Genomic DNA, 13,741 nt, shown 5'->3' with positions numbered 1-13,741 from the left:
AAGAAGAAAAAACTTGTCTGCACGGCTTTGGTCTTCAAGCCAGCTTCATTCTTTCCTCAACTGGTGATAGGGGACACATTTTTGACCTTCAAAGATTGCTCATTCTTTTCTCATGGTCCCCTCTGGTGTTGCTTCTTGGGATGCCATTATGGACCAGTAGTCAGGTACGCCCTCGGAGTTTCTAAGTCACCTTTGTCAGGGAAGAGAGCACCACCCTTGCAGGCTTTGTTGAAAGTACTGGGGGTGGTCCATAACTAAGGCACACTGAGGACTTCTTTACTAGCATAGGGAGCATTCGTCCAGCTGCTGTTTCCTGGGGGGGGGGGGGGTCTGCTAAAAAAAGAAAGCTTGCCAGACACCTCCCTAATGTACTTCCCTCTGTGGCTAGGAACCTGTGGCGTCCGGTAAATCTGTGTTTTCCACTTGATCCCTCCTAACATATCGGACAACAGCCCCATCAGTCCAGAAACACCATTTATAGCTGGGAAACTAGAGCAGTTCCTTGAATCTGGCCTACCTTCAAATATTGAAGTGTATGTGCCTATTTTCAGCCTGTCCCAAATGGTACAAGTGGACTTATCAGCCTTTTTACAATTGTAACCATCTCAATAGCTTGTAGCAAGCACAGTTTACTGGATCGCATCCTGACCCCCCTCTTTTTTAACTTCCCCTCCCATTCCAATAATCCAAACAGTTTATATTTATTTTTGTTGAATAATTACTTTTTACCTGACTGTGCTTTTTGTCCCCTATAACCCCTCTATATAGCACCCTTTCAGTCTAAAGCATCAGTTCTGGCTTCTTAATTTCCATTGTAGCAGATACTTTTCTTAAATTGGCCTCATATTTTTTAATTTCAACATATACTTTTTTTCCGTAGTTGCTTACCTTTCTCAGCTCAACCCCGCTCCATTTGCCCTCACTATGCTCAGGCTCACTCCGCTCCGCTCCTCTACCCTTCCCTTATTCCCACCCACCCCCATATACATTACAGTTAGACTTCTAGACACCACTCCCACAAACTGCCTCACCCAATACCTCTCCCATAATCACACCCACAATCTCACTCAACTCTCCCTCAGTCACACCCATAATCTACTTTTAAAACCTGTAGCTCTGTTCATACACTTAAATCTCCCTCTACTGAAAATTACACCACCTACTATCTGGACCATAATTAAAATATGTCACACCAATAAAATGCTGTTCTCTAGATCATTCCTACTATTCCTTTTCTCTCTTACCATTACACTACTCATCCTATCCCAATCTACCTCTTACATTAACATACACCTGTCTTTACCTCCAATAACTCCAACTCTGAGTGCTATTTTACAACCCAATAACTCTAGCTTCTCTAATATCTCACCCTCTCCGTTAAATGGTAACTACATCTACCTCACAAAATCAGTCCTTCCCAACTAGAGAAATGTCAAGACATCAACAACAACAATTCACCCAACCTCTCCTCTAGAAATCACTACCTTTAACACTTTAGAAATCATCTCTTAATAGTATCTCAGTGCAGTGACATACACCCTAACCCTGGCCCTTACCACTCCTCACATATCACTAATACTCCCTCCTCATCTCATAACTCTTCTCCCAACACTCAAGACCTTTTTATCACAGCAATCAACATATAGAGTATCTGTAATAAGATTACAGAATTTCATGCCTGGCTCTTTCAACATAGACCCCACATCACAGCTGTTACAGAAACCTGGCTAAAGCCACATATATTGGATAGAGGAATACTTCCTCCCAGCTATAATATACTCTTCCAAAATAGATTATATAAGAAAGGGGGTGGACTGGCTCTAGTCTATCATAACTCCTTAGCTATAACACCCTACCGAAAACCTGTCCCCTCTTTCAATATTATAGAACTACTTCTATCATCACTAAAGATAAATAAAAATAAACAGCTACTCATAGCAGTTCTATACATTCCCCCTGGCCCTAACATCCCTACTCTGGAAGATTTCCTATCCTGGGCTACCCACAACTTACCACAAGAAATTATCATTCTTGGTGATACTAACTGGTAAAATATATCTTCTAACTCACCCGACAATAGCACTAACTTGTATAGATTTACCCAGCTTATTGATACCCCCACCAGAGTGCAAAAGAAACATCCAGGATCCATCTTGGACTGGATCTTAGTTTCAGACCCTCAAAAATACTCTAATTCTAGCACCCTCCCAGATGCCTTAAGTGACCACTCACCTGCCTTTACCTGCAGAACTCACACTCATATTCCTAAAACCCATTCCTACCGCATGTCCAGAAACGTAATCAACTTTTCCCAGGCATCTCTAGTAAGCACATTAAAACCCAAAACTGGACTTCACTCAAATTACTACCTTTAGATGAAGCAGTATAGTAATTTAATAAAGTCTTTCTCAATACCCTAAACTCCCTAGCCCCTACTTGCTACAAAAGGACAAAATGCAACCATGCACCATGGCTTACAAAATTTACCAAAAAGGGACTTCTTTCCAGAGATCAAGCCTGGAATAAATGGTGCAAAAACAAAAAACAAGCTTATGAAATTACCCTTAAACTACTCTGAAATACAGCCAAAAAATTAATTAAAAATGATAAAAAGACCTTCTTCTCACAACAACTCTGTAGTCAAAAGCACAACTCTAAAAATTTCTGGAAATCCATCTCCTCTCTCCTGAATCGAGGTACCCCACAAAACCCTTCACCTTTTCCAGATAAGGATCCACAGCAAATAGATCACATTTTTAACTTCCACTTTATTGAGACCATTCTTAAACTTGTAAAATAACCCAAGTCCCCATCAAGTGAAATCTAGCTTAGATCATTCTCATCTCAAAAGTAATTCTAGTAACATCCCTGAGGCCCCCACTTTCTCCCTACAAACAATACCCACCTCTCTAATACACAAACTATTATCTAAACTTAAGCCATGTAGCCTCTCTGCTGAGAACCTCCCATCTGAATTTCTTAAAATCAGTGCAGAAGCAATAGCCTATCCCGTTAGCATATTAATTAACAGCTCCATCTCTGAATCAATTGTCCCACAGATCTGGAAGATGTCTATCATAACTCCACTTCATAAAGGTGGTAATACCAATGATTTATCCAGTTTTCATCCCATCTCCATTTTGTCTCCTTTATCTAAGATACTTGAAAAGTGTGTACAAACTCAACTACTTAAACATCTTACCAACAATAATCTACTCACTCCAACCCAACATGGCTTTCACCCAACTCACAGTACCACCACAGCCCTACTCTCTTTTACTGACACTGTGAATAAAGCTTTGGATACTGGTCTCTTAACATCAGTGGTCCTACTCGACCTATCCAAAGCCTTAGTTACTACAACTATCATCAGTAGGATGCTCCACCTATACCCTTACCTGGTTTTATAATTACCTAGAAAATAGACAAAAATCTGTGAGATGGCAAAATAGTCTATATAGCTACTTGACTAATGATACAGGGGTCCCCCAAGGTTCAATTCTTGGAGCACTGCTTTTCAATGTATTTATAGTGTCCACACAGCCTCTCTCCAGAGCTCAATCATTCAATATGCAGATGATTCAACTATCATATCCTCTTCTAACAATTTCCAAAATCTTCATAAAATTACACAAAATGCTTTCACATCAGTATAATCTTGGCTAAATGAGGCACAATTACTTTTAAATCCTAAAAAAATCCAAATTGCTTGTCTTCGCTCCCAAGCCAGTGCCTCAAGATTTTTTAAATATTTTCCCAAAACATGACTGAAATAGAAATTGTGTCCTCTGCAAAACGTCTAGGTATTACCATAGACAATAAACTTTCATTTGAAGAGCACATACTCAATGCAATAAAAAAACTAACTTTAAATTAGGCAAATTATACAGGCACATGACTTATATAGCTTCCCCCACAAAAATAAATCTATCAAACCCTCTCCCACTCCCCAATCTTCTCTATGGCTCCCCAATTTTCACAAATCTTCATGAATCCCTAAGCACTAAATTGCAGTCATGTTACTACAAAAGAGCCAAATTTGCTTGTGGTGTACCTAACCGAACACACCACTGCCAAGCCATTCAAACACTGAACTGGCTGGACTTCCCCCATTACCTTCAATACACACAACTCACTATTGCTCATAATCTAACATTCCACCCTGAAAACTGCCCTACACTTGCACATATCATACAAACCTGCGCACACTCCAGAGATTTAAGATCCTCTAACAAACAACTTTTTCAAGTCTCCAAACCTAGTAAGAGACCAGGACAAAGTTTATATTTTTATGCCATAGCAGAACTTTGGAATAATCTACTCCCCTCTATCACATTTTTAGAGTCTCTAAATACCTTCAAAAATAGCTTAAAAAATCACTTTCTCAAAAAACAGATTTGCCTCTGTCACCAATTCAATAAACCTCCCTAGAGCCTTTTGGTGCCCTACTGTTATTTAAGTCTCTTCCTACCCATCTTTAACTCTTCCTATGACATATCCAGTCACTCCGTGTAACCACTATTGTCTTACCCTCTCTCCAAAAAAAAAAAAAAAAAAATCAAAATATAAAGTTACTAAGGTATATCATGTTATTATATTTTATTATGTTTTCTCCCAATTTTGTCATTTTTCTTTGTATGTACCTAAACTATGTATGTAAATTGCAACTCTGTGTACACTAGATTTATCGTGGAGCTTTTCTCCCCCGGCCTCCACTGAAAATGGGTTCCTGACCCTGTGGAACGGTTAACAAATGTAAATAAATAAATAAAATAAAGTCTATAGACATTTTGCCTGATGTAGATCCGATAACTGTTTGGGTTTAGCAAATGAATTGTTGAGAGCATTTTATTCTCTGAGCATTGACTGTTCTTCTCCTGCTCCTCTGACGAACGCCACATAATCCCTGTCAGATTCTGAACCCCACTCTGCGGCTCAGAATTTGGACTGGGACTGTATTTCTCATATTCCATCACTACAAGATGGAGATTCAGACTTTGAAGAGGTTTTTTTCCCTCAGATTCTCCTTCTGAAGAATGTACTTTTTCAAATCCTGTTGCCAGTATGATGGAGTTTTTTTTCACTGGGAACAAAAAGATTTGTCTGAAGCTCAACAAAGGTGCTATGATTTATTACACGTGGATTTTTCTTCAACATGCACCTGTCTCTCCTGTTTTGCCTGCCTTAAATTATACTTTTTTGGTAGCCTGAAATTTCTGTTCCTAAAATGTTTGATAAGTTGCAAGGTGTCACATTCCTAAAAGTTTCTTTTTTATTGATCTCATGACAGATCCTACAGTAATTCTCTTGTACTTATGATGGCTTTTCTGCCTCTAGACAAAGTGGAGAGTTACAGGGAATTTTTTCTTGATGTCTTCAAACCAGACTTTGGCACCTGTTAGAAAATATCTCAGAATTATTATAGGTTTGATGGCCTCAACTATTCTCATGATTCCCTTGATCAGACTTTACATTAAATTGATTCAGTAGTGTGTCACTTCAGTTTGCACTCAAAACCAGCACCATCTGTCATTTGAAATTCCAGTGCTGGGGTTTGTAAAAAGGGACTTAAATTGGTTGGTAAATCATTTGTCTGTCAGCCCATGTCTTTTCTTCTCTCTGCCAAGCCCCATACAGTCTGTAATGACAGATGCCTTGGACTTTGTTTGGAGAGCTGGGTCCAAGGGAGTGAAAGTGCAATAAGCTGTATGGTTATATATGTCCTACATAAGATAGAACAGCCAACCAAATTCCAAAGCTTCAGGACACTTGCCCAAACCATTAGTCAGCTTGAGCTGAGCTGAATAAAAGACAAGTTTGGTTATCAAGCCCTTCAAAGCTTTCTTGCTGTCGAGAAGAGCTCTCTTCTGCTGGCTTTTGAAGATTTATGGCTAACACTGTTCCATTATTGGGCAGATAAGTTCCCATCTGGGAAAATGTGCTTGTTGGAAACATGTACGTTTAAGCTAGGAAAAGTATGTTTTTGACTTTCATGACTTTTATATAGTTTTAAATAGGAGTGCACTTTTTTACTTTTGTGTTTAAAAGTTGTTTAAAAGTACTTTTTCTGCACAGAAACTGTATTTTACTTTTTTAACCTGGAGAAAGAGTTTATAGTGCTTTTCACTGTATTTTTGGGGAAATGTTACTTTTTTGTGACTTTCCTGTTTTATCAACTTGCTGATAAGCTTACCCAGTTAACAAGTACCATTTTCGGCTTGACCATGGAACAAACTCCCAGTTTCTCAGTCAGACCTTTTTCCAGTCACAAAAAAAAAAAAAAAAAAAGCTGAACATCCTTTTTTACCACAGCAGGCTGGTAATTTGCCTCGGGCACAGGCTAAACATCCTTTTTTACCACAGCAGACTGGTAATTTGCCTCGGGCACAGGCTGAAAATCCTTTTTTACCATAGCAGGCTGGTAATTTGCCTCGGGCACAGGCTGAACATCCTTTTTTACCACAGCAGGCTGGTAATTTGCCTCAGGCACAGGCTGAACATCCTTTTTTACCACAGCAGGCTGGTAATTTGCCTCAGACACAGGCTGAACATCCTTTTTTACCATAGCAAACTGGTAATTTGCCTCAGGCACAGGCTGAACATCCTTTTTTACCACAGCAGGCTGGTAATTTGCCTCGGGCACAGGCTGAACATCCTTTTTTACCACAGCAGGCTGGTAATTTGCCTCAGGCACAGGCTGAACATCCTTTTTTACCACAGCAGGCCGGTAATTTGCCTCAGGCATAGGCTGAACATCCTTTTTTACCACAGCAGGCTGGTAGTTTGCCTCAGACACAGGCTGAACATCTTTTTTTACCACAGCAGACTGGTAATTTGCCTCGGGCACAGGCTGAACATCCTTTTTTACCACAGCAGGATGGTAATTTGCCTCGGGCACAGGACGAACATCCTTTTTTACCACAGCAGGCTGGTAATTTGCCTCGGGCACAGGTGGGTGACTACTGTGGCCAAAGCTGGTTCCTCAGACCACTCCTCATTTAGTTTTTGGACCCTCTGCTGTGGAGGTTATCAAAACACAGGATGAAAGAGGTAAGCTAATTCAGGGAAGCTCTCAGATTTTTTATCCCTCCTTCTCTAAATTCTATAATGACATTTCTGCTCCCTTGTTTAATTTTGGCAAGAAGCAAAATAAAACCGTCTCAGCAGAATGCTGGTAAACAGATGTTTGAAAACCATGGCAAGGAAGTTCTGAAAAGAAGCAGGAAAGCTGCATAACAAAGGACAAGCAAACAAGTCAGAATGACTATTTAAGGGATCTTGTCCCCCCTCACACCCTGCCAGTCCCTTACCTCTTCCTGAAAGCCTTAATGTCCATTCTCTCATTGGCATCAGATTGTGTCAGAAAAATGGGTCCTGAATGGGATCATCTAGGATACAAATGGTAGTGGAGGAAATTCCTCTTTTCAGGGGATTCCTCCTCATCTGCCAGACTAAACCAATCTCTTTGGTCCTGTCTTATATCATATGCTGTTTTAGGGGTGGTTAATAGAAGCTGATGTTCATAGGTTCATAGATAGATTCATAGATTAGTACTAAGCTAACTGCCCTTGTAGGCCATTTTAATCCTAGGCAATTACCCCATGTGAGAATCAAACCCTGGACCTTGTGTCCGTAAGGTAAACACCTTAACCATTATGCCAACCTCCCACCCATTATCATATTGATCACTGCTGCAGTAGTCTTAGCTTTGCTATATGTGTTATATCCTGCCAAGAATGTAACACCCAGCCAGCTTCCAAAGCTTCAGGGCACCTTCCACATGCCCAAACTGTCAGACAGCTTGAAGTGAACTGACTGAAAGATACGTTTAGGTGAAAAGCCGTTCAGAGCTTTCCTGCCACTGAAGAGAATGCTCCTCTGCGGGTTTTCAAGGATCGACAGTCGGCTTATGCTGTTCCCTTGCTGGGCAGATAAGTTCCCTTTGTGGAAAAACTTTCTATATTAAAAAATTGTTGTTTTGGTGTGCTTTTCTGTTTAAGTTATTTTTAAGCTGGGAGTTTGTGTTTTAATGGACTGTCACAAGACTTGGCTGTACTTTTAAATGGGAAGCACACTTTTTTTCCTGTCAATTTAAAAATTGTTTAAAGTAATTGAAAAAAAAATTGTGTTAAGAAATTGTACTTATTTTGCTTTGGGGGCTGACAGAGTTTTTAAAGTGCATTTTACTGGGTTGTCTGTGAAAAAATTACTTTTTAGACTTTTACATTTACTGGCATTTGCTAATTGTTTTTCCTGAGAAAAGGCACCATTTTCGGACTGACCATGGAACAAACTACCAATCCCATGGTCGGTCCTTCTTTCAGCCAGAAAAAGTAAAGCAAAGAGCCTTTGCCACCACAGCAGGCTGGCAGTTTGCCTCAGCTGCAGGTGGATGTACTCTACTGTGGCCATAACTTGCTTGTCAGAGCACTCCTTTTTTATCCTGTGGTGTAGCAGCTGTAGCCACTATAGAGCAGGGTTAGTCATGTCCTCTGCTACTGTTGGGGTCTCTTCAGTGTCAAGGGAGAGGCATTCTTGTTGGTCCTGGGAGAGGGAACAGTGAAGACTTCCCAGTTTCGTCAAAATGTTGTGCCCATCCCAGGGGAACCTACTGCCGGCATTAATAACACTGCTGATCCCAATTTTTCCTGTCAGAAAAAAAAACAGAAATCTAAATCTGTCTCTACTCCTCCTCAAATTCCTTTAGACAGGAGTAGTTTACTAGGTCTGGCTCGGGGCTTAATTCATGCTATTCTTCCCTCTTATAATGTGGTTTCTGGTAAAAGGAAAAAAGGGATACCTATTTTCCTGAAGAGATTCAAAATTCTGAATCTGGTCAGGAACTTGAAGGGACAGATACAGGGATTTCTCCTCAGTTTTCTGATTCAGACTGTTGTCATTCTTCATGTGGGAGTTTCTTTTTCTCTTAGACTTTTTCTAGAATGTGCCAGTGTTTTCAGTGGCAGAACACAGGTTTCTCAGTCCCTCAAAAAATACTATGAGCTTCTACAGAATGGCTTTCCAGATCCTTTACCACTTCCTCCAGTTGTTTCAGTGTGTGTGTGTGTGTGTGTGTGTGTGTGTGTGTTTGTGTGCGCGCACGCTTTGCCTACAAAGGCAGAATATATAAGGTTCCTGAACTTTTCAAGTTTTTGTACACTTCTCCCAAACCTGACCCAGCAGCTATAGCCTCAATCCTACTACTGCTAAACATTTAGTTAATTCCCATCCTAGTCTTTCTGATAAGGATGGGAAGATTATTTTCTGAATCATTTTATTGAATTACCACTTAAGACTTTGTCAAACATACATTTATGTAAAAGAAAATGAACTCAAATCACCATTTTCACAGTTACAAGCATTATACATAACATGCATGCTTTTATAAAACTTATCAACCCAACATTACATAAATTGCTCAATTCCTGCCTTCCCTTAAACCTCACTCCTCCACTTCCAAGACATTATTCTGCATCTGTTGTTCCACAGTTCCCGCTTTTCTATGTAATTTGTTCCTACCCTTTTCGAAAGATCCCACTTCCATTTTTTTATCTCAGTTACAATATTCAGTAGTTCAAATACAGTTGGTTTAGAATTAAATTTCCATTTTCTAGTAAATGCTTTTTTGGCAACACCATAATTATACTTAACAAAGTCTTATGTCAAGGCAATTCAGAGCCTGTATCCCAGCTAAAAAAAATGTAATTTCCTTAGGTGCACACATTTACTCACCCAGTATTTCTGACAGAGTACTCTGCAGGGAATTTTTAAAATCCTCCAACTCTTTACACCCCCAAAACATGTTTCCAGTTGTCTTTTTCTTCCCCACCACACCGCCAACATTTGCTTTCTGCCTGACAAATTATTTGGACTCTGCTTGGGGTATAAAATACCTGTGCAAACACTTCCAAGCAAAAATCTTAAATCTTTTAGACTGTTGCATATTTGGGATCCATGCATATGTCGTCCCATTGTTTACTTGTGAACTGCTTATCCAGTCTCTCTTATAAATCTTTTCTAACCTCCTTTTGTTGATTCCTGTAGTTGTCATCCATTATTTTATATGCTGTACAAACTATCCTTTTTTAAATATCAGCTTCTGTTCTAAATTAAAAAAAAAACTTTACCAGAGCAGTTCCCTCAGATTCCCCTATCCATTTATCTTTGCCTATACACTAATGTCAGTTCCTGAGAGGGAAGGCAGTTTCTAGCCTGCAGAACAAAAGTCTTCTTAGCCTATTCTCCTTCTGTTACCTTTCTCTCTGTCTAGTTATTTGCTCCCCTGTGACACTGCCAGCCCAGCTATCTGGAATTTTGTAAATAACTGTTTGTGAATATTGATATGATTTATACCGAACTGTATGTTATGTATTGAGCTTCAAGAATGTAACCACAGCATACCCTGCTGGAGCATAGAAGATTAACGTGCAAAACTTAAGAATAGTTGAAGCCATAAACAAAAGATGTTACCTCAGTTTCAGTTCAACAGCAGACACAATGTCTAGCGTTAGACATTTTTCTATTGTCTTGAAAGAAAAGTAATTGCTAGGTTTAAAATGTAAAATATTTTATTGTTTTACGACTTCCATTTCTGAGCAAAGATCTGAGAGATATGTATTTGTCACACAGCAATGTTAAAATGCTGTTAGTTTCTGGTTAAGCTTGGGAACTAAAGTCAGGTGCCAAGAGTGATGTCATCCAAACTGGCCCAGAAGTAATGTTTGATATTAATTTGGGAACTCTCTCAGAGAGAGACTGGACATTTTGTATTTTGTCTTTGACCAGGAAACATCCATCATCATCACATTCTGCACTTGCTTGTAAGTAAGACTTAGGTTGTTGTATCTCATTTAGATGTAGATATGAATATAGTAAAGATTAGTTTAGATGTTTTCTGTATTTATGTGAGACTGTCCTGCAATGTTTTAAAATATTTCCAGTGATTTTGAACTCTGAAGTCACTGTGTTGAGTTACTAAATATTGTCTTGTTCTTTTATTTATTATTATTGAATATATTTAAATCTGTAGCTGATATTTGTGAGACATATCTAAGTTCTTAGGGTACTTGCATATGTATTTGGTGACACTGTCCAGGTCACTCCTAAATAACCTTACAAGTCTTCGTCAAAACTACCATTTCGATTAATAGTAACATTACACAGTTGGATTGGACACCCTTTATAAGAGCCTTAAAGTAGCTGAATAAGAGTGGTTGGTGGCAGTGATTTATTTATTTATTTTATTTTTATTTATTTTACATTTGTTAACCGGGCTAGTCCAACTGGATATTTTTCCATTTTTAGCAGAGGCCCGGGAAGAAAAGCTCCAACAATAACATGCAAAAAAATTATCATGCACAAATATAAAAGAAAATTATGTTAGAAATAATCAGAGAGCAATAGCTAAAAATTTGTACTATTTATACAACACACTATACAAAAAGATTATCATGCACAAATAAAGAAGAAATTATGTAAAATAATCAGAGAGCATTAGCTAAAAAGATTTATACTATTTGTAAAACACACTACCTAAAAGGATAAGACACTCTTACATTAAAACATGTGAGGTAGTTTACAATCCATTCACAGTTTAATTCATCTCCTAGTTGTAACAATAATTTTAGACAATTACTACTTCCTAAGGGGTAAGCAGTATTAATTGGTGAAGAGAGGCAGTATAGAGATAAGTTAATAGAGAAAGCAGAATATTAGTCAGGGTAACAGAAAGGGCATAACCAGTGTGTTTTAAGATGTATCTTGAGCCTTTGTTTAAAGAGTAGAAAGGAGGGAAGTAAGGTTAGATCTGATGGCAACAGGTTCCAATATTTCCCAGCGGTGTTAGAAAACAAGGAGTCACCTGCCAAGTTATTAGACTTGTTAATGCTAGACAATAGTTTAGTGGAAGAGCGTAAGGAATTGAGGTTTGTATAAGGGGGTAATAAGGTTAGAAAGTATTAGTGTGTTGTTAGGTTGGTAGAATATCCTACAGACAGTAATAAGTTGGGAAAGTATCCAAATGTTTTTTAGTTCAAGCCAGTCTAGCTGCTGAAGGTTCAGACAGTGGTGAGTTTTAAATGGGTTCCCAGTGGCAAATCTGGCAATATTGTTATAGGAATTGGCTAGTTTAGAGAGATTATTTTTTTAGGTTAGTATAAATGGGGGAAGCATAAGGAAGAGTTGAGATTAGATGGGAGTGGGCTATTGTAGTTCTGGCTGTTGGTGTTAAGAAGGGTTAAGAAAGACAACCCTCTCCTCCTCCCAACAAATTCCAACACATGTGAGAGATGCAACCATATAGCCATACTGGAGGCTAAGCTCTCTCAACTCAGTACTGGCGAAACCAGTCAGGAGGAGAAGGAAACCACACTCACTACAATTCCAGTCTCACATAGACCTAACACGACAGCAAACCAAACACATAAACACACAAAAACATACTCGAGGCTCTAAATAAAAATCTGCCTAAGCAGCAGAGACCTCCAAAGCAGACACCCAAGCAACCGCTACCCCAAAACAAAACACGTGCAACACATAGCTCACAAAGCCAATGTGCCGAACAGTCACAGCTCTTAAGGCTAAACAACACACCTGATACACTTGTAATAGGTGACTCTATCATCAGGCACACTGACGTCCCGCTCACCAGGCTGAACAAGGAGAAGGTCATGGTGAGCTGCCTGTCAGGCGCTAGGATCCGCCACATAACACAAGCACTCAGGTTACTCCAAGGCAATTACAAATATGACTCAGTCATTGTCCATGCTGGTGTGAATGACCTGAGACGTACCTCCCTGGACTACATGAAAAGAGACATAGAGGAGCTCTCTGAGCATGTAGCCCAGGCTGGTATGACCCTGACCTTGAGTAGCATCTTACCCTCACCAAGAATGATGCCACAATATGAAGACAAGATGATCAATTTCAACAATTGGCTTAAGTATTGGTGTCATTCAAAGGGGATCCAATGCCTGTCAGCCTGGGATGACATGCTCGATAAGCCACGATGCTTCGCTAGGGACGGCTTGCACCTGTCACCCCTGGGCTTTCGGATATTGGCAAAGGCTGTTGCTACCCCCATAGTGCCTTTTTTAGGCAAGGCTCAAAAGACAAACCCACCTCCATAGGTATCACAAGGGATAAGAAACTAAGAGTAATGCTACTCAACGCCAGAAGTCTAAACCTCAAGATGCACGCACTCAAAACTCTCCTTAGCATGGAGAACATCGATATCTGCGCAGTAACAGAAACCTGGTTCAAGGCTCCCGAGAGCACCCCAGCACTACCAGGTTATACCTCATACCATGCTTTTCGGCCCCAAAACTTGGACCGAACCACAAAAGGAGGGGGGAGTATCAATATTCGTCAAAGATACCCACACCTCCAGGTTGGTGGCACAGCACGAAGACTCCGAGACTATCCATGTGCAACTAACAGTGGGTAAAACTGCCTTCCAGTTTATAGCCTGCTACAGACCACCCTCCCAAACCCAGGAAACCCACTCGGCCTTCCTGAGAACAATGAAAAATATGACAACACCATTGTATTGGGCGACTTCAACTACCCAAACATAGACTGGGAGCATTACTCTAGCTGCAACACCATAGCCCAAAGGTTCCTAGAATTTATAAATTCAAATGTTATGGAACAACTTGTTACCACTACCACAAGAGGGGAAAACATACTGGACTTGATCATCACCAACATGGGGACTCTATGCTCCAGACCAGAAGTGTATCCC

This window comes from Protopterus annectens, chromosome 16.part0 (assembly GCF_019279795.1).
Source record: "Protopterus annectens isolate FY-2018-M chromosome 16.part0, PAN1.0, whole genome shotgun sequence".
NCBI classification, from domain to species: domain Eukaryota; kingdom Metazoa; phylum Chordata; order Ceratodontiformes; family Protopteridae; genus Protopterus; species Protopterus annectens.
The sequence above is the reverse complement of the archived record's forward strand: the minus strand, read 5'-3'. Positions refer to the sequence as shown.